The sequence below is a fragment of the Trachypithecus francoisi genome, unplaced genomic scaffold, assembly GCF_009764315.1.
Source record: "Trachypithecus francoisi isolate TF-2019V2 unplaced genomic scaffold, Tfra_2.0 Lachesis_group8, whole genome shotgun sequence".
Lineage (NCBI taxonomy): Eukaryota > Metazoa > Chordata > Mammalia > Primates > Cercopithecidae > Trachypithecus > Trachypithecus francoisi.
The window spans coordinates 120,780,614-120,805,946 of NW_022681473.1; the positions used below are offsets into that span (position 1 = coordinate 120,780,614).

Consider the following 25,333-nt stretch of genomic DNA (forward strand, 5'->3'; position numbering starts at 1 on the left):
GAGATGAGATGTCCCTGCAGCATCTTTGGAAATGAAAACTGCCAAACTGTTTTAAAAGCCAGTATCCCTGCCTCTGTCCTCTCATCTTGAGTGTTTCTTGACTTCTCACATATACGTCCCAGAACGCTGTCGTGCCCTCCTCGGAGAATGCCAAGGGCTCACTACAGTGGAAAGAGCACTAGCCCCACAGAGAGCACATAGGATTCAAGCCACGGAGCATCTCAGAGCCCCAGTTTCATCATTAAAAGGAGTGGATTATACTAAATTAGGTCCAAGGCTCTGCTCACTTACAGAATTTTATCATTCTAAGACCCTACCTGTATACAGTCATGTACCATATAACAACATTTAAGTTACTGACAGACCGCAAATACAACGGTGGTCTCATAGGACTATAACACCATATTTTTACTGTACCTCATCTATGTTTAGATACACAAATACCACTGTGTTACAACTGCCTACAGCACTCAGGACAGTAACACTAGCCTAGGAACAGTCGGCTCCACCATGGAGCCTAGGTGTGCAGTAGGCTATGCCATCTAGGTTTGTATAACTACACTCTATGGTGTTCACACACAACCACATAGCCTAACAAAGCATTTCTCAGAATGTGTCCTGGCGTCAAACAGCATATGAGTGTATCTCATCTTCCAACTCCTTGTTCTGAAAAGGAGAAACAAAAAGTCAAATGGATTGAAGGCATTCCCAGCTTTCCAAGCCGTTTTGTACTCACCCCGAAGACAGGGCATGACCGAGTACAGTGAACAGCAATGAACATCGCACAGCCTGAGTGTGACTCCAGCCCCGCCAACAGTGCAATAGACACGTTTCTGAACTTAGGAATGAGGATGATGATACCCATTTGGGAGTATCTAAACAAGAAAATAGGGGTACTAAAATTTCAATTTATAGAGCAATCATTTTTTGCTTCCTTTTGAGAGCAAGGGATTGAGATATGAGAGAAACAGGTAGGATTGATATAATCAGAAATGGTGTAAGAAAGTGTCACAAACATAAGGGATCGCTAGCTCCACGGCTCCCTGTCCATACTGCGGCACCTCTGCCAGATCTTGTACTACGCTTAGCTTTCTATCTTACTCTGCCTAAGCTGCGCCATGTGAAATATATTTCCTATCCCAGAGAGAATTTCTCTCAGGGATTTATACTTAGCATTTGGAAAGTTGAGGCCAGGCCAGGGGCTGGTCTCATGACTGCCTAGGTTTTGTTGCTTCTAAGACCAGCATGGAATGTCCTGTTTCCATTTACAGTAGGATTTGGAAGAAGCTTGGAGGGGCAGGCAGCCTTTGGATGAGAGTGCATAAGAGAAATTACTGGCAAAGAGTGAAGGGTGAATAAAGAGAAGAGGGGAGGCACAAGGAAAAGCAGGGTGTAGGAGCTGATGTGTCTGGATGTAGACAGCCTGGTTTAACGTTCAGTTCCCTTTTTGTCACTAAGATGACCAAGATCTGGGTGGGACATCTCACCCCATACCACAAGGCACATGGGCCCGACTAGGGTCCTTTGGGACAGACAGGAAGCATTCCAGGCTGCACGGCGTAGAATGTATTATTTAGGTCAGACAGACTGGAATGGATAACTTTCTCTAGAGATCAGAGGCTGTGCGCCGTCTCTGATGTGTGACAAATTGAAGGAAGCACAGCCATGCCTTCAGCATGCTCAGTGAGGGATGCACAGGGAGAAGGAACGCGAAGGAGCCTGTGCCTACCTTACTTTCCATTTGCTTCCGTTTCTCTCCCCACCCATCTGCTGTCCTTGCAAAGCAGGAAAAGGGAAAGGAAATGTCATTTCTCTGGAGCTGTAACAAAAGGTTATTTGCTTCGGAAAAAGGCTCTGTCTTAAATAAATGAAAGTTGTCTGTATTGTTCGTTTGTTTGTCTGGCTTTTTTTTTTTTTTTTTTTGGCTCTTTCTCAGTCACCCCATAAATCACTGAAAATCACCTTAGCATTCCCTGAATTTGTAGGAATCTCTTGCTGCTGTGTAAAGGCATAAGAATGGGCCAAGGCAAACATCTCTAATGTCTTCTTTCAAAACCAAAATGCATTTTAATAATTTAAAGTCACTGCTCTTTCAGTCACTTGATAAATTATTCACAAATTTTACAACAACAACAAAAAATCTGTTCCCTTTACAAGTTCTGGAACATTAAATCATGTCAGAGTAGATGAAAAGGACAAATCAGCCCTAAACTCTTAGAAATCATGCATTTTACTTCTTTATCTGAGAGCAGTGCCACAGTTTACAGGGCACTTGGCAGATGATTTTTTAGGACTTATGTCCAGGTACACTGAAAGAATGACACTGTAGGAATGAAAGATGGTGGCTTTGGGGCAGTGTATAGAGAACATCTAGCTGTTTGCCTCAGGACTGCAACTTTAAGTGATATTTTGAAGAGATCTCAAGGACAGACAAAGAAAGCCGATTTGCTTAAGGTAACTCTAGTTAATTATGGGCAAAGGAGGAATTCGGAATAATGGTGGCTCCTGCTGTTCTTATGTTCAAACACCCTTTATATCCTCCTACCAAGCATGGGCAAGTGCTACGAACTTGCCTTCTGTTCAATTGTCCATGGGGCATAACATTCTGGAGCTTAGCAAGCAGGTGCTTCTGACCTCATGGAGTGGAGAACCTTGCCTAGAAAAGACTTTTAAATTTGCATCCATGATGATAATAATGCCCCACCCACATAGTCGAGTTGTAGCTGAAGATCTTGGAATATTGACAAGCATCTCTCATCTCATTAGAAAAACATACTCACTGAAAGGTCAAAGTGATTGATAATGAAGGGGCCAACTGGGCAGAACTATTAGGTTTTACTTCCTGGTATTTCCTTCCAGAGACGTCTCCCTCTTACAGCCAGTGCCCAGGGCCTAAATACAATTAATAGATTTTGTCATCAGTATTTTTGTCTTCCAACTCCATGGTTGATTTTAGTTCTGGATCTAACAAAGGTAGCAGCATTGTAGAACTCATTAGGATGTCATACTTCAATTAGGATAGGGATGAGGTCTGTCTGAGTAAATACTGCCCATGCCATTCTAACACAGTGCTGGCATATAGGAGATGTCAATAAACGCTTGCTTCCTGAATGAAAAAGCGAACAGAAATTGCAGAAATACGTCAAAGTCTAATTTATTATGTGTGTAACAGAAGCATAGACACCGTTAGCTATGCACCATTTTAATAGGCAGAAATGGGCTATTAGTATTTTTAATTCGAGCGTTGCAAAAGCTAAAATAATTTCATATTTTAGGAAAGCGATTCTGGATGGGGCTTCCATCATCATTCACAAGGCAACTTTTTATCTTTGTGGGGCTTTTGTAATTTTTTTCTACTTGCTATGCCTTCTTCCTTTTATAACCTAAATTTATCTTTAATGCTCCTGAGATGTCTATTTTCAGTGAATTCTGATGTCAAGGGTGTTCTTGGAAGCATCTGAGTGTTGGCTCAAATATCTTCTCTTCCACTTCAAAGAAGTCCTATAGTGCTAGAACCATCTTCACTGACAATATCTTTCTTCACTCTCCAAATATCACTGCTCAGCCGCTGGGGGAGTCAAGTTAAAAAAGAGCCAAGCTATGAAAAATCCATTGTTCTTTAATTTTACTTCAGCAAGATAGATGCAGACATCCACACCAGTATTTGGAGACTGGAGAAGTGAAGAAGCAGGAAAGAAAAATCATTGAGTTTCTAGAGTATGCCCTTTATTTAGACATGCAACTTTTACACAGAAGAATTTAAGGGAGGTTGCAAAGATACATACAAAAGAGCAAGACAAAATAAAGATAAGAAAGAAAAATGACCCTATGATAAGAAATACAAGAACCAGGGTGAGAGCTTGACGATCTCAACAAAGCACGAACACTCTTGACATCTCCCCTCTCTACTGTGAGGTATGCCGACATCATCGTACCTTGTTTGTGTCCACTTGGTAGTAGCATGCAATTTACAAGCCACATCCAAAGTTATTTGCCTTAAGAGAAATCAGCATATACAATTTAGAACTTTTATAAAATTAGGTAAGGTAGTTCTAGGTGATTGTTGGTAACTTTTTTGGAAGTCTATATTACAAAAATTGTTTCAGGTAAGTTTCCCAAAAGTGTCTGGCTATCTTGGTTCAAGTGTCAACTTCATTGATAATTATTTTTAGATCTTGGGCACACAACAATTGTTGCTGTTCCTCTTCTACCAGACCTGAGTCATCCATCGGCTCAGGAAGATTTTTTGAGACATCATAGCAAAAGTAGTCATTTTTCCTCCCTTTTCAACCTTTCTTGCCCATGACTCTGTATTATTTTTCTTAAAATACTTACCAGTATTTAAAATTGAGCTTGCTTATGTGCAAATAAGCAAACCAGAATATAAACTGGAATATTTAAAATTAAGTTTGCTTAAATGCAAATAAACAAACTAGATATGAACTGGAATATATAAATATATATTTGGAATATATAAGAGTATATGCCAGTTTATATAAACCAGAATATAAACTAGAATATCAACTCCATGAGAGCAAGGCTTTTCTCTCTCTTGTTCTCTCTTGGGCCTCCAGTGCCTAGAACATGGTCTGGCACACAGCAAGTGCTCAGTGAAAGTTTGCTGAGTTAATGACCAAATGAATGAATGAATAAATCTTTGGGGTAATATCTTGTCACTTCTAATTTCATTCAAATACTGTCTTCACCTTATATTAGCTGGGTAAAATAGCTGCATGAAAGAAATTCTCTTCATGTCCAGACTTTTCAATTTCCATGTTCCCTGCAAACATCCTCTCTTCATCCTGCCGTCCTCTCCCGCCCCCACCCCTGCTGCCATGAATGGTGTGCCCTCCTGTCTGAGGGTTCCCCTATCCCTGGGCTCTGTTCCCACCCTTGCTTCTCCTCAAGGACCCACTCCATGGATTTCCAGCTCCACTTCCTCTGGCTCTTTTCCAACAGTGTTTAAGAATACTAAGTCGATGCAAAGCTACAATATTAAAGAATGAATATTTAAGGCCTTCTTCTCCATCGCTTTTAAAAGACAAGAGCTTTTGTCCCAGTGTCATCACCTAGAAAGGTCTATGACTGCGTTGAGTAGCAATGAGCCTGGAGAGCTGGAGAGGCTGGAAATAACTAAATTTACAGTGAAAAGGCAGAATTCTCCCCTAGAAGATTAGAATAGATACTAAAGGTATATCCAGGAGACAGAATAATCAAGAACTCATTTTAACTTGGTTTACAAGAGAGTGTGGGCTGGTTGAGAAGAAAAGGAGAGCTATTTGGAGTGGGGGATGGAAGAAGTGGGGGATGGAAGAGGTGGGGGATGGAAGAGGTGGGGGATACAAGAGGTGGGGGATGGAAGAGGTGGGGGATGGAAGAAGCGGGGGATGGAAGAAGGGCATGTAAAATAGGGAGAGAAATACAGAGAAAAAATAATTTTGACATACATCGATGTGCGTTGTAGAGAGGCCCTTCCTGGCTTTCAAAAGTAAAGTATTCTTTCCAATAATATGTGTGACTATTGTTGCAATACATGCTATTTATTGAGTGGAATATAACACAGAGCAAGAAGCTAAAAGCAAGAAAGCCCAGTTTTATCTGGATTACGCTCAGATTCTGGCATTCTTGAAAAGCAAAACAAAACAAAGGCCCTTCCTATAGCTAATTTCATGTACCACTCTCCTTTTCACAACTTCTGTTATATAAAGGTTGTCCCCACTCACTGTTTATAATTCCTTCCTTCTCACTCACATTTCACCCCTCTGCCATCAACCTTCTACCCCCATTCATCCCCTTTTTGAAATCATCAATCATCTTGACTAACTAGAGTGGATGCTTTTAGACCGTTTGTTGTCACAGAACTGAGCCATTTGGCTGTTCACTTGGACACGAGCTATAAAAACTCGAGGCCTACGGTTGCAGTGAGCTGAGATCATGCCACTGCACTCCAGCCTGGGGGACAGAGCAAGACTCCGTCTCAAAACAAAACAAAAAAACCTCCAGATGTAATCTTTCCAGCATGGCTAAGCCATCATCCTTGGGAAATACAGACGCTTGACTATGGCTGTGAGAAGTGCAGTTACCCCCACCCCTGCCCGTGCAGCCCTATTTGCTGCCGCTGGGCACTCAGCTAGCCCATCACCCATACTTTTGTTTGGTTCCCTGGGATCATCAAGCTGTGTGTGTGTGGCCTCCTTGTAGTTAGTTTCTCCATCTAGTCTGGAGGTGAGAAAAAAGTCCGCTTCACAACACCTTCCCTGGGAGGGGTGCAATTCAGAGACCATCAGGATCTCTCTGAGAAAGAAGCCACTAACATCTTTCTAACGTCAAACTCTCTCTTTGCCAGCCTCTTATGAAGGCTAACGGTGAGCAGATAGCAACATCGTAAACTCCGTTTGAGTCAACTCCTTTGCAAGTATTGCCAGTGATCTGGCACCTTGCTTTGCAATATGGTAATAGGGCCCATTGTTTTGAAGCTTCAGTCAAAATATGGAAAGAGTTTCACAGTAAACCACAGTTTCCAAAGATGGTGGGCTGTAACTCTTGTCTCCTGGCTTCCAATAGCCAAGGCGGAGTTACAGGCTGTCTTTACACACTTATCAAAGTACTGCATGCTTGTCTCTTGGTCTAGTTGTCTACATTAAACTGAAAACTTCTAGAAGCTAAAGATGCATCTTTACATCACACACACACACACACATGCACACACACCACACCACAGTTTACTCCACTACTCTTGTTCCTTCCATCATGCTTCTGGTCTTTTCTTCTCTAAATAACCAGATTTCTTGTAAGAATTATAATGTTTGCCATCTCTACTTTTTTACCTCCCATTCAGTCTACTCATTTAAGTCTGGTCTCATCCTTGCCTGAAATACTTTTCATCAATGTCATCAATCATCTTGTTACACTAGGTGTTTTATCAGTCATTATACTTGACTTACCAGCCAGCATTTGGTTCTTTGGACTATTTCCTCCTTCTTGAAATAGTATTTCTTGAGCTTCTTGTATTTAAAAACAGTCTTGTTCTCCTGCTAACTTTCTGGCTGATTCTTATGTTTCATTCATCCAAGCTAAAGCCACTAAGTATTAGAGATCTCCAAGACTCTGTCCAAGGCACTCTCTTCTTAATTTCTTCTTTATCCTCCATGGAGCTAATCCATACCCATGACTTCAGGGGCCCACACCACTTAAGAGCCCAGCTCTTCTGAGCAGCAGACCTTGTGATGGTTAATTTTAGGTATCCACCTACCAGATTAAGGAGTACCTACAGAACTGGTAAGCATTATATTGGGATGTATCTGTGAGGGAGTTTCCAGAGGAGATTGGCATGTGAGTCTGAGTGGACCAAGTGGAGAAGATCCACCCTCAGTGTGCTTGGCCACCATCTCATAGGCTGGGGGCCCACACAGAACAAAACAGGGAAGACAAATTGGTTTCTTTCCTGGAGCTCGGATACACTCTTATCCTGCCTTGGTCACCAGAACTCCAGGCTCGCTGGCCTTTGGACTCTAGGACTTACACCAGCAACCCCCACTCCTACCCCAGCTTTTCAGGCCCTGGAACTTGGACTGAGCAACACTACAGGCATTCCAGGGTCCCCAGCACGTAGACGGCTGTCACGGGACTTCTCAGCCTCAATAATTAGGTGAGTCGATCCCCTAATAAACCCCTCACGTATATCTATATATCTATAAATAGCTTGTTGGTTCTGTCTCTCTGAAGAACACTGACTAGTGCAGCTTTTAGTATCAACAGTGGTTCTAGAGGTTTTCATAATTGATTTCTAGAATTGGCTATCGAATCTACTTAGATCTAAAAATGCCAAGGACTCTACTTCTGACAGTACAGACAGCACTGAACTCTCTAGTGCAAACTGCTCCTAGAGATACACAAAATAGGTACATTTGGTACTTTTAACTCACCACTTAAAAGAGATAAGAAACTTGGTGACTTCTATATATGATACCTTTAACATTTGAGCAAAACCAAGGAATATAATGACTTTGGTTGGTTGCTCCTAATGTCAGTGGACAAAGGGATGAAAGAAAAGAATGAGTTCAGGTATTCCATTTCCTGCTCCAGCTCTACATAAATAGCCAAAGAGCTTCTAAGTGTGCCCTGAGTCTGAATCTCCTCCCCTGTAGCCACAGGTCTGGGATTGCTGAAAATAAGACAACAGCGCTTATCATATGACTGACTGAATCACAGCAAAAGCGGAACTCTCAGCTCCGCAGGTGTCTATGGTTAAAGTGAGGGCATTGGTTGAGACAGAATGGGATCTGTAAGTTGAGATGGGGATGTGTGGGAGGACTCCGATGAGGCTGGGGACACTGAGCTCTGAAATTCTGATGAGTGTTGTTTGCCAGCAGAAATGGTTCCCACTCACAATAGTATAGGGTTTCCCACCTCTGTCTGAAGGAGTTAACCCTGCAATGCCTAAGAAAATGGTAACAGCCTCCATGAGGCAGTTGCCAAGCAAGACAAAGCTGAGTCTCCTCAGAATCCACTCCCACTGCCCCTCTTTGCTTCTGAATCTGTAACTAGACTTGAGTCCCAGCAGGTGCCGAGAGGTGAGGTTCAAAGTGTGGTTCAGGAGGAGGTGTGCCATGTTCCAAAAGCGTTACTTCAGTTTTCCAATTTGTACAAGCAGAAGTCTGGGGAATGCTCGTGGGAATGCACACTGAGAGTGTGGGAAAATGGTGGAAGAAATATAAAGTTGGATCGGGCCGAATTTACTTACGTGGACCCTCAGAGCAGAGGTCCTCAATTTAACTTTGCAGCTCAGGGAGTGAGTTTGTTTGATTGGTTGGTGAAACATGGATCAAAAACCATGACCCACTGTGAGTGAGCCGGAGATGCCTGATCTCCCTTGGGCTAACACAGAGGAAAGGAGTCAAAGGCCTAGGGAGATTGGAAAGCTATAGTGGATTTGTCACTTAAACCCTACTCAGCCACACCAGGAGGGTCCAGAAGACAGATCTTTCATCAATACTTTGAACAACGGATTTGTGAGGGGAGCCCCAGCATCCCTGAAGAGCTCTGTGATTGCTCTTCTCTGTAGACCAGATCTTACCATGGGAACTGCTGTTATGCAGTTGGAAAACTTACATTCAATGGGAGTAATTGGATCCCAAGGTGGTGGGGACTAAGTGATGGCACTCAACCAACTGTCAAAGACAAGTTGAATGCAGTTTACAAAATGGTACCTGGGATGCAGCTATTAAACTGGTAAATACCTTTTTCTCCATTTGTGTTCATAAGGCCCACCTGAGGCTCTTTGCCTTCAGCTGGCAAGGCCAGCGATATACCCTCACTGTCTTACATCAGAAATATATCAGCTCACCAGCTTTATGTCATAACCCAGTTTGTAGGAATCTTGATTGCCTTTCCCTTCCATAAGATATCAGACTGTTCCATTGATAACCTTTTGCTGATCAGATCTCATGAGCAAGAAGTAGCAACTACTGTGGACTTATTGGTAAGGTATTTGCATATCAGAGCATGGGAGATAATCCAATTAAAATTCAAGTGCCTTTTACCTTGGTGAAATTTCTAAAGGTCCAGTAGTGTGGGGCATGTCAAGATATTCCTTCTAAGATGAAGGATATGTTGTGTATCTGGCTCCTCCTACAACCAAGAAAGAGATACAATGCCTAGTGGGCCTATTTGAATTTTGGAGGCAACAACACATTCCTCACTTGGGTGTGTTATTCTGGCCCATTTGTTGAGTGTCCCAAAAGACTGCTAGTTTTGAGTGGGGTCCAGAACAGAAGGGCTCTACAGCAAGTCCCAGCTGCCATGCAAGCTGCTCTTCCTCTTGGGCCATATGACCCAGCAGATCCAATGATACCCAAGATGTCAGTGGCAGATAGGGATGCTGTTTGGGGCTGTTGGTGGGGCATTATAGAAGAATCACAGCAGAAGTTCTTAGGATTTTGGAGCAAGGCCCTGCCATCATCTGTAGATAAGTACTCTTTTGAGAGAGCTCTTGGTCAGCTACTGGGCCTTAACAGAAACTGAACGCTTGACCATGGGCCACCAATTACCATGTGACTTGAGCTGCCCATCATGAACTGGGTGTCATCTGACCTACCAAGCCAGGAAGGCCATGCACAGCAGCAGTTCCTCATCAAATAATGGACCAGCACAGGCCCTGGAGGTACAAATAAGTTACATGAAGAAATGGCCCAAATGTCCTTGGTGTCTACTCCTATCACACTGCCTTCTCTCCCACCACCTGCACCTATGGCCTTATGGGGAGTCCCCATGATCAGCCAACAGAGGAAGAGAAGACTCGGGCTTTGTGGACAAATGGTTCTGTATGATACAGCTAAAAGTGGACAGCTGCAGCATCTCAGCCCCTTTCTGGAACATCTTTTAATGATAGTGGTAAAGGAAAATCTCAAGGAGCAGAATTTAGGGAAGTGCACCTGGTTGTGCACTTTGCTTAGAGGGAAAATGGCCAGATAAGTGATTAGGTACTGATTCACAGGCTGGATGGTCAGGGACTTGAAAGGAACATGATTAGAAAATTGGTGGCAAAAACATTGAGTGAATAGATATGTGGATAGATCTTTCTGAGTTGGCAAATGATGTGAAGATATTTGTTTCTCATGTAAATGCTCACCCAAGGATGACCTCCACAGAGGAGTATGTTCACATTCAGGAGGGTAGGATGACCCGTTCTGTGAATACCAATCAATCTCTTTTCCCGGGCATCCCTGTCATTGCCCAGTGGGCTCAGGAACAAAGTGGCTATGGTGGTAGGGACGAAGGTTGTGCACGGGTTCAGCAGCATGGCTTCTACTTGCCAAGACTAAGCTAGCTACAACCACCACTGAGTGCTCAGTCTGCCAGTTGCAGAGACCAACACTGAACTCCTGACATGACATCATTCCCCAGGGCAATCGGCCAGCTATGTGGTGGCAGGTTGATTACATTGGATGGCTTCCATCATAGAAAAGACAGCATTTTGTCCTTTCTGGAATAGACACTTCCTCTGGATATGGGTTTGCCTTCCCTCCACGCAGTGCTTCTGCCAATATTACCATCTGTGGGCTCACAAAATGCCATATCCACTCTCCTGGTATTCCACACAGTGTATCTACTAAGGAACTCACCCCACAGCCAAAGAAGTGCAGCAATGGGCCCAAGTTCATGGGACCCACTAGTCTTACCCTGCGTCCCACCATTCTGAAGCAACAAGCTTGACAGAACAGTAAAATGGCCTTTTTAAGTTGCAGTTACAAGACCAGCTAATGTTGCAGGACGGGGGCAAGGTTTTCCAGAAGGCTGTGTGTGCTCGGAATCAGCATCCAATATATGATCCTGTTTTTCCCGTAGTCAGGACACATGGAGTCAGGAATCACAGAGTGGGAGTGTCACCACTCACCAATACCCTTAGTAACCCACTGGCAAAGCTTTTGCTTCCTTTTCCCACGATTTTATGTGCTGCTGAACCTCGAGGTCCTAGTTCCAGAGACAGGAATGTTTCCATCAAGAGACACAACAATGATTCCACTGAACTGGAAGTTTAGACCGCCCTGCCACCCCCCCACCCCCCCCCCCCCCCACCAGCCACTTTGGAGGCCTCATGCTTCTGAGTCAACTGGCTATATTATGGTGCTGACTGGGTAACTCATCCAGACTAGGAAGGGGAAACTGGATTACTACTCCATTGGATGAAAGGAAGACTATGCCTGGAATACAGGAGATCCCTTAGGGTGTCTATTAATATTACCATGCCCCACGATCAAGGTCAACGGGAAACCACCACAACACAATCCAGGGAGGACTACAAATGACCCAGATTCCTCAGGAATAAAGGTTCAACACAATCCAGGGAGGACTACAAATGACCCAGATTCCTCAGGAATAAAGGTTCAGGTCACCCCACCAGATAATGAACCATGACCAGCTGAGCTGCTTGATGCAGGTAAATTATACAGAACGGGTAGTGGAAGGCAGTTATAAATACCAGCTATGGCCAGGTGACTAGTTACAGAAACAAGGACAGTAATTGTCATGAGTATTTTCTTCCTATCTTGTTAAGGATATGTTTTGGTATACATATTATACATGTTATGCTTATGTTAAGCAAGTATCTTTGGTTTTGCTCCTCTCTTACCCCTTTATTATGTATAATAAGATTTTTTGACTTTATATCAGTATTTATGCGTTGTTAATTTTACATCATAGTGTTTCAGTTATCATCCAAAGACTTTACCTCCTCTTCTAGGGAAGAGATTAGCGCATTTTCCGTTGTATGCAGATAGTTTCACCATGTTAGGTGGAACTATTTTCTTGTTATTGTCTGCATTTGGAGGTTAAGCTTGGTTTAAAGGAAGCATAGAGGTGCCAAGTTGACAAAAGGTGGATCTGTGATGATTAACTTTAGGTGTCAGTTTGACTGGATTAAGGAACACCTGGAGAGCTGGTAAAGCATGATTTTGGGGTGTGTCTGTGGGGGGTTTCCAGAGGAGACTGGCATATGAGTCTACGTGGATTCAGTGGGGAAGATCTGCCCTCACTGTATGTGGGCACCATCCCATAGGCTGGGACCGGGACAGAATGAAAAAGAGACGAGGTGAATAGGTTCCTTCCCTAGAGCTCGGACACACTCTTCTCCCACCCTTGGCCAGCAGAACTCCAGGCTCTCTCGCCTGTGGGCTCGAGGACTTAGCCCAGCAACCCCTACTCCTACCTCAGGTTCTCAGGCCCTGGAACTTAACACTACTGGCATTCCAGGGTCCCCATATGTGGATGGCTGTCACGGGACTTCTCAGATTCCATAATCAGGTGAGCCAATTCCCCTAATAAATCTCCTCCCATTGATTTTTATGTCTCTGGAGAACCCTGAGTAATACAGACCTGTATACCTTGCATTCTTTTTAACAGCTCTTAACTGCAAAGCAATTCAAAGTAGCCATGTCCACAAGCTCATAATGAACTTATTATAGGCTCATAATAGGGTCTTATTTCTGTGCTTTCTATTTCAATGAATGTCCCACCAGCCATTCAATCAGGCCAGTCAAAGAATGGGGTGTCATCCTTGATATGACTCTGATTCCTCTGATATTCAGACTCTTCTTCCTCTGATATGCAGTCTATCACCAAGTCTCAATGGTTAAGGGTTCTTTCAAATCTGTGTGCGTTTCTCCATTTCCACCCATCACTGCAGCCTAAGCCTCCATCCTCTCTCAACTCTTGCCTTGCATCCCAAACGGTCTCCAGGTGCACTCAGGCCCAATCATAAGCATTTCTCCCCATTGCAGCCAAAATTATATTTAAACAAACAAACAAAACATTTTTCAGGTCATCATTTTCCCCTCAGCCCAGCCTCACTCATATCTTCTATTCTTTTAATAGAAACAAAGCTCCTAAATGTACCTTACAGACTTGGCAATGTCTCCACCTGCTCTGACCTCCAGCTCCATTGGCTTGCTTTTCTCCTTCCTGCCCTGTGGCATTTGCATATTCTGTTCCTTCTCTATGAAACCCTCCCTAACCAAACTAACTCTAGCTCCTTCATGTCTACAGTCAGAGAAGCCTGCTCTGGCATTTCTAACTAGTCCAAATCCTCCTCTCAAATTGGCAACAGGCAGTTCTCGGTAGCTCTCCATTCAATCCACTAGTGCCCTTGCCGTCTCACTTCAGTTTGTATGATTACTTAAAGTCTATCTCCAGGGCCGGGTGCAGTGACTCGTGCCTGTAATCTCAGCACTTTGGGATCCCAAGGTGGGCAGGAGTTCGATACCAGCCTGGCCAACATATAGTGAAACCCCATCTCTACTAAAAATACAAAAATTAGCTGGGCAAGGTGGTGCACGTCTGTAGTCTTAGCTACTTAGGAAGCTGAGGCAGGAGAATCGCTTGAACCTGGGAGGCAGAAGTTGCAGGGAGCCGAGATCATGCCACTGCACTCCAGCCTGGGTGACACAGCAGGACTCCGTCTCTAAATAAATAAATAAAGTCTATCTCCAGTGTCTGTGCCTTATCTTAGGCCCAGGGTGAAGCATAGTGCCTCACATCCAGGGCAAGCTAAATAAACACCAGCTAAATAATTAGAATCTCACCATAATAAATTACCAATGAACAACACAGTGTCCTTTTAAAATAAATAAATAACTGATTGAGTCCTCAGTTTTCTAAAGCATGCAATGGGAAAATAACTGTCACACCAAGTTCTTCTAAAGATTAGATAAATAGCCCAGTGTTGCACTTATCATGTAACAGACTGTCAATAAAAGGTTTGCTTCCTTTATTTCTCTGCAAAATACACACAGATCATGACATGGAGCCAGGGTGTGATGTACAATTAGCTGTGGCTCAAAATAAGATCAACAAATTTGGGGTGCAGATTTCCCACTAACATGTCACACTGGCCACTCCATTTTCCCCAGGCACTGTGCTTCTCAGTGATGGGCACTGTGCGTCCTCAGCTTTTTACCTTGCCTTTCTCTATTTCTCTGTGACAGCAGTAGAATCCTCAGTCGTAGTGAAAAAGAAAAGACAAAGAGACATAAAGAAAAAAGAAATGACAGTTTTCAGGCATGGCAAGTAGATTATTCAAATGCATCTTGATTTACACATGACAGATGTGTTCCTTAAAAATATGTGTACACTGAATTGTACTTGGAATTCACGAGGGAATCTTGGTACTTACAGAAATCCTCTACTGAATCCTTCTGGAATAAGAACCACCAACAGGATGCAGGATGATGAGCTTCCCCCCCACCCCCGTGTTTGTGTCATGGGCATTACGCAATTCCTTTTTACTCCAGTCTAAGGTAAATTTATGTAAAGGTTATGTAAATAAAGATCCTTCTAAACGTTAATTTCCGATGAAAAACCAGCAAGTGGGAGGCCAGATCAGAGGAAATAGTCAATAAATCAAAGCTCGGGGTCCAGGAATTCATGGATTATTGCTGGTTGGCATTTTTCTGACCTTCCCTTAGAGATCTGAGAGTCCCCAACTTTCTTCATTGCAAACTGAGGCTGAATGGCTGTAGGCTGCTGACTCAAAATTCACACAAGAAGTTATCCCGAAGGGGATGGGGCTCAAGTTGTCAGGGCTCTTGGGAATGAGCAGAGTTAATAGTGCAATTAGCTTGGAAGAAGTAAAAATAAAAAACTTCCTGAGGGCTTCTGTGAGTAAGACACCCATTGTGACATGCTCAGCCTAGTGTCTGGTACATGCTGGGTGTGCAGGGGCGTGATTTCTGTGACTTGGCTATTGAGCGGCCTGCGGTGCACATTGCCCCAATCAAAGGACACAGGCCAGAAAACTATGCAGACGATCTGATCAGGGATAGGGGAGAAGAAAAACAAGAATTCAGAAGGAAATTCTGATATTTTATTGGGCTTCTGGGGCTCAGAAAATGACAACCCAGAAGTCTCATGTATCTACATGCTTTCACAAGAAGACTTGAGAGGCAGCCTCATAATCAGGACTTTCTGACCTCTTCTACCCTCACCCCTGGCCCAGGGCGGGGCTATCCCTTGAATTTCCTTATCTGACTAAGGAAACTTCTTTCCACAAGAAAAATAGTAGTCTCAAGACTTGCTCCCTAGGAATCTCATCAAATAACCAGGAAAGAATCAAGCAGACTAAAAGTTGTCACCACACCCAGATAGACTTTTGATCTATTCTCATGAAGGCAACTCCAATAAATTACCTGGGAGACTTTATCTGCATAATAAGACAATCTTTGTTTGCAGTGAAATTCTGCCCCTCACCTTTGCACCACTTCCCCCAGAGCCCAGAGGAACTCTCCTCCAAGCAATTGTTTCTTGGGTTCATTCATTTCCCCTGAAAACCATTTCCTACCCCTCATACTTGCCTACATCCACCACTTACCTCTCCTCCATTTAAGCCTCAACTCTCTGGTCCTTCTTTGAGTCTCGTGTTATGGGACTTCCATGTCCATAACCTGTTGATAAATGTGCTATGGCATTTTTTTCCTATTAATCTGTCTATAATCAGTCATTTCCGCAAACCTACAAAGAGGGCAGAAGGGAAGCTTTTCCTCCACCCTCACAGGCTAAAGGTTTCCCATATGTGACCAAGGACAGGAGGCTGTTTTATAGTATTTATGCCATAAACGAGACCAGGCTGAGATCTGTAATGACACTGAGTAGTTATTATTCCTCTCTTATATATCAAATTCCCTGAGAAGCCTGGCATTACTGTTGTAAACCAAAAATAAAATTCTAAGGTCCCCAACTTTCTGAATGGAACTCTTCTCTCATTCAAAGCCATTCCAAAGTTAACCTGAAAAACTACTAAGAGTTCAGGCCATGATGGGAATTGGGAGTTGGATATGCCTCATTATACCCTCCTCCCTTTTGGAATTTAGGCCCAGCTGACCAGCATTAACATCAACACAGAGACCTTAAGACTGACAGAAGAGACTCTAAGTCTGGTAAGAACATTTACAGCCTGGTCTCTGCAGCCTGCTACCTGAAGCCTTCATCTGCATGATAAAACCTTGGTCTCTACAACTTCTTCTTGTAACCCAGACATTCCTTTGTATTGATTCCTGTTCTTTAGATAATAACTCAGTCAACCGTCAATCAGAAAATCTTTGAATCTCCCCATGACCTAGATGTCCCTACTTCCAGGTGTCCTGCATTTTCAGACTGAACCAATGTATACCTTAATGTATTGATTGATGTTTTATGTCTCCCTAAATGTATAAAACCAAGCTGTAGCCTGACCACCTTGGGCACATGTTGTGAGGACCTCCTGAGGCTGTGTCATGGGCATGTCCTTAACCCTGGCAAAATAAACTTCTAAATTGATTGAGACCTGTCTCAGATACTTTTTGGTTTACACTATCAACTGACATTTTTAAAAGGCAATGTCAGTGGTGAAGAGAGGAACAGGCTAAGAAACAGACCTGGGTCATAGATAAGATTTGCAATCTACAGCAGAGTGACCTTGGGCAAGTCCCCAGCTTCTTCAAGCCACAGTCCTCTCCAGTTGAATGAGATCTACTACATCTTCCAGCTCCAAGAACTTTAGGGGTTTCTGGCACCAGGCACAGTGCCTGGCATAAATGAAAATTCTCCCTAAAAGAAGTCATGATTCTTCATTATAAAGAGGAATAAAAGGCCAGGTGTGGTGCTACATGCCTATGATCCTAGCACTTTGGGAGGCTGAGGCGGGAGGATGGCTTGAGCTCAGGAGTTCAAAACCAGCCTGGGCAACATAGTGAGAACTCATCTCTATAAAAATAAATAAATAAATAGAAAAATAAGAGAGAAAGAAGGGATCAGTCCATCATCACTCTCCCAGCCAAAGTTAAAACACTGGAACTCTAGAACAACAAAGCAGAAAACACATTTGGGAATGCTCCTCGCTAACGTTTCCACTCACCGCTATTCTACCTCCTCTCTCTGTCATTTAAGGGGACAAAGTGAGTGTTTGCATGTGCACGTGTGTGTAGTTTTCACTGGTAATGGCTGACGAAATTGGCATTAAATTGCAGTTCAAAGATTTGTCTTTGATAGATGGTATCCTCTATCTGAAATCAGAAATCAGCCATATGGCTTCAAGAAAACATATTACCTTATAACTCCTGAATGCCCATATATAATCCTAGGTGACTGGATCAATGATGCCTGGTGAGTCTTGAAAGTTTTGCCATGGGCTGGCAAACACAGATTGGTCCTAAAGTGTAGGGGAGAGGGGGAGAGGAAAAGAGACGGACTCACATTCAGCTGGAAAAAATCTTGGACACCCTTTTTTGAGCTCACTGGTTGTCAATCTACTGATTCAGGAAACACTTTTCACCTATTTGACCATTAATACAGCACAAACAACACACGGAGGAGAATGCATTTCTATCTAATCGAGCAACAGATGCCAGGAGCTGCCCAGCACTCATCCATGCTCAGCTTCCTCACTCCAACAAATTGTAAAATAATAATAAAAAATCTAAATAACAACAGCAGCAGCTAAATTATTTCTCCATCTCAATTGATTCTTTAGATGGAATGTCATCTTGACAGATCTATTCTGATCGAGTTGTCTAATTGCATAGAGTTCTCACTGCTCTTGAATTTGTGACCTCAGACTGCTGTGAAATAAATGCAATTTGGAGAATTATTTCCAAACAACAACTGCTGCTCCTCTGGGAACTGACTATTGCTTCTGGTTTTTGAAATTGTTGGTGAACCACCTACTGACGAAGCTATTAAGACTAGGTGTTTTGTTTAGATTCCAGGCTAATGGTTCTATAAATTCAAAAACAAGAAATATCGCAGAAGCCTGCAGATGGCCGTGCACTTAGGAGGAGACACCCAGGAGGCTGCTGGCCGGGCTCCTGAGATCCTGACCTCGTGAGCAGCCCACTCCCCTGGGCAGTCTGAGGGGTGGTAATTAGAGCTGTGTGTGGAAACACCTGCCTAATGAACCGGCTTCAGAAGTAGTAAGTTTGTTTGAACTGGGATTATTCTCTGGACCTAAAACGAAGACTTAGGTTGCCCAAATGTTCAACAACACAACAAAATGTTTCAGAGACCCCACAGAGTTGCAGATGCATTCAGAACCCAGTGTACATGCTCAGTGACACCAGGATCCCTTAAGAACTTCAGCTACTTCTTGGACAGGCATTTATTTCACCGTAGTGCTAAACACGATGAAGTCCAAATGGACCACCTCCTCTAGTTTACACAACACTACTGTGGAGGTGCTGATAATTACATATCCATTTTATAATTACTGAGGCTCAGCTATGTTACAGAACTTGCCCAGTATCTGTCTCACAGATCAAGGGACAGAGCTGGGACTAGAAAGCAGTTCTTTTTTTTTTTTGACAGAGTTTCACTCTCGTTTCCCAGGCTGGAGTGCGGTGGCACGATCTCGGCTCACTGCAATCTCCACCTCCCAGATTCAAGCAATTCTCCTGCCTCAGCCTCCCGAGTAGCTGGGATTACAGGTGCCTGCCACCATGCCCGGCTAATTTTTTGTATTTTTGGTAGAAACAGGGTTTCACCATGTTGGCTAGGATGGTCTCGAACTCCTGATCTCAGATGATTCACCTGCCTCGGCCTCCCAAAGTGCTGGGATTACAGGCATGAGCCACCGCACCCACCCTGGAAAGCAGTGTTGACTCCAGAGCCCACATTTCACCACCATGCTAGGTAGATAGTTCCCAAAGATGGAAGACTGAAAATACATGGGACATACTGAACTTCGGGACGCAAAGTTAGGAGACCAATTTCACTTTAGGAATGCCCAAGAGCGTCGGGATAATCTAGTCACATAAAAAAAGTGAGCCCTTGGGTCAAATTGCCCTTCCATAAATCCTAGTTCCAGCACTGTCTTCCAATATAAGCTTAGATAAGTTATCAAATGCTTCTACGCCTCTGTATAATGGGAATAATACCATTGTTGTTTTGAGAATTAAATGAACTAATATATGTAAAAGCGGAAGTCATTGCCTGGTATATAGCCAACGTTCAATAAATGGGAACTATAATTTAATTAATGATGCATGTCTTAGCATTCATAGTCTTCAACCACTCCTCAAATGCACAGATTTTCTAAACTACAAGGAATGTTTCAGAATGTGAGCATGAAGCCTCTCTACTTTGGAAAGGTTTTTTGAAATGCAGCCTAAAACGTGACTTTTATACACCATGGTTCTCTTCTTTCTTCTCTTTGCTGCCTTTCGACATTCTCTTTCCCTCTGCCCCTACTAGAACGGGGGCACCTTTCATCAATACATTAATCCATGGCTAAAACATGACTCATCGTAGAAATGCAAAGGAATATTCTGTCTGTGTAGCAGTCAAGGACCCGTGGGGCAGGTTCTCATTAGAATGCTTTACAATAATATCAATCAGTATTAAAAATGTATGTTCTACTCAATTTTTAAAACATCTTAAATAAATCTTTAAATAAAGCCATTTTGTTTTATCTTTAGGGCCTAGGAACAGTCAGCCCTGAGGGGCTCTTGCTTCCCTGAGAACACTAGAAAAGCCTCCCTCAGTGTGTGGTTTTCTGGGAGATCTCTGTGCTGGGGGAGTCAGGTCTTTTTGGTAATATTAATTTTATGTTGTGTAGGCACCCCATTAACAGAGGAAATGAATATTATTCCATGAGGGTCATTTACCGTTCAGAATTGCTTCACGGAAGCAGCTAGTTAATCCCTGCCCTTGAGGAACACACACTGTACTCTTCTCCTAATACCATGGAAAAGGTCAGAGAGTGCACAGGAAAGGAAAAGAGAAAAGGGCCTTTGTTACACGGCTGGAAAATCTCAGGAGAAGCTGAAAATGTAAGTAGATATTTCCAGAAAGGAGCAAGCTGCCTCTTTTATAAACACCTTTGGGCTGGCCTCTGTTTCCCCACCCGTGTTTCCTTGGTTGAAACCCAAATCCCTGTAGCAACCAGAGTGAGGCTGCTTGGGTTTCATGCAATAGAGAGTAGTGGGGATTGAAGCAAATGCAGAATGCATATGGTAAAAGACATCCATGTTTATTTAGGCAACAAAAATATCGACAACTCTCTACCTGATAATGCAAATATGTCGGCTTCCTGGATCTGACAATCATCCCCTATCCTGACCATGAAAATCTGCCCAGAGTCTCCTACTAACCAGATTTTCCTGCCTACAATTCACACCCCTCTAATATATCGTAAGAATTGCCATCCATTTTTACTTCAAAAATTGTTTTCTATGTCACTGACTCCCAACAGGGGGCCGCAACTCCTTTTGCAATATGAACCCTACACATTTTCTCAATCCATCCTCCTGATACTCTAACAGTAAAAGTTGTTTTATGTTCCCTGGTCTTTCCATGGGGGCCCACACCTGTATGCATTTCCTTATGCTGTTACCTTTTCCAGGAATGTTTTTCCTCCTCCAATTGTCCTTTGCCTGCTTCAAGAAATTGGCTTACGCCTGTAATCCCAGCACTTTGGGAGCCTGAGGCTGGTGGATCACAAGGTCAAGAGATCGAGACCATCCTGGCCAACGTGGTGAAACCCCACCTCTACTAAAAATACAAACATTAGCTGGGCATGGTGGCGTGCCCCTGTCCTCTCAGCTACTCAGGAGGCTAAGGCAGGAGGATCGCTTGAACCTGGGAGATGGAGGTCACAGTGAGCTGAGACCACGCCATTGCACTGTCTTTGTCACAGAGTGAAACTCTGTTTCAAAAAAAAAAAGGAAAAGAAAATAAATCCAACTTCATGTAAATGTGACTCCATAAACATGATCTGTCCAAATGACCTTTTCCCTGTCCGCTCTCTAAGTCCAGTAGAATAAACCGTTTGCTCATTGATGCTCCAAATGCTTGCTGCACGTTGCTCTGTTACAGCACCAGCACGCTGTGGTCCAGTTAGGAGTTTACACGGTCGCCTTCCTCACTGAACTGTGACATCCGTGCATGCAGAGGCCGGGTTTTATGTGCCTTAGTTACCTCACAGCTGGCAAATCTGCTGACCCATGGCAGGGCTGAGAGATGTAGAATGAGTCAATGAAAAAAAAATTGACTAAATGAGTTCCAAAACATATTGTGTCCCAGACCTGTTTGGTAACTTTGCTCCCTGAAATCATTTGTAGTTAGTGATTTCTAAAAAGAAGTTAATGGTCACCATCACCAATAGTCATGTTATACCTCTAGGAGACAAAAAACACAGGAGCACAAGCGAGAGGACTTTCAGCAACAGCACAAACTCCTGTCCATCAAATACGGCCCGACTGATATCTGGAAGACTGACAGGGGCGTGACAAATGATGTTACAGGAAGAAAAGTGAGAGACATTAGTTCCCTCCCCAAAGAAACATAAGGTCTCTCTCTCTCACACACACGTACACACACACGTGCACACATAGGTACACACACAAACTTGAAGTCAGAAGCCCCCACATTTAGATTCCCCCTACAATTTATTAGCTGTTTAACTCTGAGCAGTCACTTAATTTCTCTGGGTCCCTATAAACACATTATTTTCCCAAACAGAAAAACCCAGTGTCTATGAATTCCAAGTTTTGTGCTTACTTGAAAAGTCTAAGCTTCTAAGCCCTCTCCCTGGGTTTTCCCACTAGCCTTCTAGATACTTCCACAGGCACTCCCTTGTGCAATTCAGGCTAAGTGACCTAAGGAGTCTAGAAGACTTTGACAACAGTGTGGTCACCACCGCCGGATTGACCACAGCTCCACCAGTTCTCACCAGACAGTTTCGTCTTATTTATTGTAAACACAAAGATAAGGTGCTGCTTGGTTAGAAAGACATAACGTATTGATTTGTACATGCCATAAAATTGCCCTGCCTTTGCACTTTCATGTTAATAAGTGATGATAAAGGAGCTTCAGACAGGAATCTACTTAGGTTTTCTAAACATTGCATTTGGTGGTCACAGGTAAGGATGCTCAGCCTTCAAACCTGCAGGATTGAGGCTTGCAGTGGACTGTGGGCACCAGCTTGTGGAATCCCCATCAGAGCAGCTCCCTGCACCGGAATCGCAGGTTCCCCGACCCTGGCAACCCCCGGAAGAACGTCGCTTGGGGGTCGCTGTGCCGTTGCTCCTCCTCAGAAGGGCAAGGGTGCCTCAGAGACAGAAGCATCAGTGCAGGACGCCCACCACCCACATGGCAGAGCTGCAGGCAAGGAGCAGCTGCAGCTGCAGCCCTTGGGAAGCCGCCTCCCTTGGCTACCCAAGTGAACAGTCTCCTGCAGGGCGGTCGACACCGAGTGGGACATTTTTCCACTTCTCACACATCTACACTTAAAAAAAAATAACCAGTCTAATGGTATGTTAATAATTCCAGATGGAGCCCCAGACCTCAAGGGCTGAGCGTAACAGAAATTTCATGTAGGTCAAAATACTTGGATGTGTTCTTTGGGTCCAAAAATAGAAGTGGTGTTCAGGTTGTGCGAACATTCTGAGAGACCATTTCATAGGCATTTCTCAGGAGAGAAACGTGTGAGGCTGGAATGCTTCTGCATCCTGCGGGCTGCGGCTTCCTGGAAGATGGCAGCCCACCCCAACCCAACAGGAGCCTCAAGGCCGGGTGAGATCACCAGCCCTTCTACGGCTGCCGTCTGCACTTTGCTAAACAGAACCTGCAAGAAGAGCCTCCCAACTGAACCAGGCTTCAATCCCTTGTGGAGAGGGAGGGTGACAACATAGGGGGAAATGCTTCACAGGGCATTTCTTTCAACTACCAGCCTGTCACATCAGTGTCGGCCAATGTCACTCTGAACAGAAAGCTTTGGGGCCCAAGAAATGCCAAGAAAATGGCAGCAGTGGGCAGGGCAGCCACCGGCCTCTTCTTGCTAATATATGCAGTGGATGTGGCATTTCTGACAATATTGCTTCTGCCTCACTTGCCATGTAATGTTAAGAGGCTTCTAGAAACTCCTGCATTTAAAGAGTAATGACTGTTTTCAGGGTAAATGCTCTGTTAAATAACCCTGGATTATTGTGTCGTGTTATTACATTTATAAAATGGCATTTCAAAAAATAATAATTGTTTTAGAGTTAATTGATGTTTTTAACCATCACTGTGTGGAGAATTTTTATTCAGTAGACAAGGAGTGAGCAAGGGAGAAAGAGATTTCCATCGAGAGAGTCGGTACTGAAAATAGAAACCATTCCTGCTTGTGAAATCCTGGTACAGAAGGCGCTCCTCCTCTGAGCACTGCTTTCAATAAGCTCTTTTCACTGCAATTAAAGTAGCCACAGGACAAAGGTAAATCTCAGCCGCATTCCTGAATGGAGTCTGCAGGCCTTGGGACTAGCAGTGGCACTGGGGGGCGGGGCGGGGCTCAGCACATATTCACAGGCCGTTATGCCCCCACAGGGGCAGGCCTGGCCCCAGAGCAGCCTGAAGCAACGGCAGAGACCCGCAGCTCCACAGAGCAGTGACTTTTCAGATGTGAAGTTAATTACGCGGCCAAGGGTCTCAGAATTTCATACCGCCAGAGGCAGAGCTGAATGCAGGGATAATACAGAATAAAACTCGGAAATTCCAAAATCTTCACATAGGGAGGATGCAAATGGCGCATAACCCTGAACCGCATCCCAGGTGCGGTGGGGATGATGTCACTCTCTTCCTTCCTGTCTGAATCCTTCCCTCACTCTCCTCAAGCATGTCTAGAGGGCAGTGCCTCCTATTATGTGAGTGACAGATGATCTCCTCATCACATGGTTTCTTCTTACAAGTATTTCCATGAAGTAGGAATTGGGTATTACTTTTATGCTAAGTTTAAATATAAACACATGCACACACATAGAAGATAAAGCTCATTTTCATGATGATGGAGCCTAACAGAGAGCCCAAGTCTTTCCAGTTGCAACTCAATTGCTGCTTCCGCAATATATTCTATCACCCAGGATCTTCATACAAACCCTCAGGACCATCGTGGCTGCATGACAGGAGCCAGAGAATAGCAGAAAGTGAACAAAGACCCCAGCTAATTTGGAGGAAACGAGAAAGATGTTGGAATGTAAGGGTGAAAAGAATGATGGAGATCATTTAGCACAAATCTCTAATTTATAAGATGCAGAGATTAAAACCAAGAATGTCAAGCAACTAGCCAAGATCATACATCTGGATGTGAAAGCTGCAACAGCAACCCACATCTTCTGACTCCAGAAATCCTACAATTCATCCCAATTCTCTTCTACTAGTCCTTGCAGAAGTCTGCATGTAAACAATATCCATTTTCTCCCTCACTCTCAACCACCGCCATAAATAATGTGCAGGGTCAACTTTGCGAAGAATTTCAGGAGAACTTTGATATCTCAACAGCTGGAGATCAGTCATTTGAGCAACAGATATATGTCCCAGCTTCTTGAACTGCCAAATAACCAGTAGATGAGTCACTAATTCTGTGAACCCAGAATGACCCTGCAAACAATCATTCCACGGTGCAGAAAGAGACACGACAGAAGGAAGTTGGAATCTATTACCTCCTAATCAAAGCACACTTGGCAGAACGCCCTGGCTTTTCACACATTCATCAAGACATCCCGAGGAGCGTTTGCCTGACTGTTTCGGGAACTCTCCTAAGAGTAAGTGGATTGACATGTTATGCAAAAGAAAGTCAAACACAGAGACCAGTGAGTGCCATCTGACAGCAAAGACAGCAAGCCAAGTGACTCTCCAGTCACAAGATGTACCATGAGCCTTGGCATCACATGCACTGTGAGGACACCCTTCTCCTCTGTCTTCACACTCCATAGCCTCTTTAGCACAAGGCCACCCAAAGGGTGCAATGTGACTTAACGACTTCACAGAAAGTGCTCCCCTTTCTCCATTTAGTCTAAAAATGATAAAGTTCGTAGTTATAGCTCTGTTTATTTAT

General features: G+C 43.8%; 1 protein-coding gene across 2 annotated transcripts in view; it reads right to left on the reverse strand.

Moving 5' to 3' along the window:
• The window catches only part of OPCML (opioid binding protein/cell adhesion molecule like), a 560,135-nt gene that overhangs the window by 489,542 nt on the left and 45,260 nt on the right, over nucleotides 1-25,333 (reverse strand). The gene's annotated exons all lie outside the window — the stretch shown is intronic.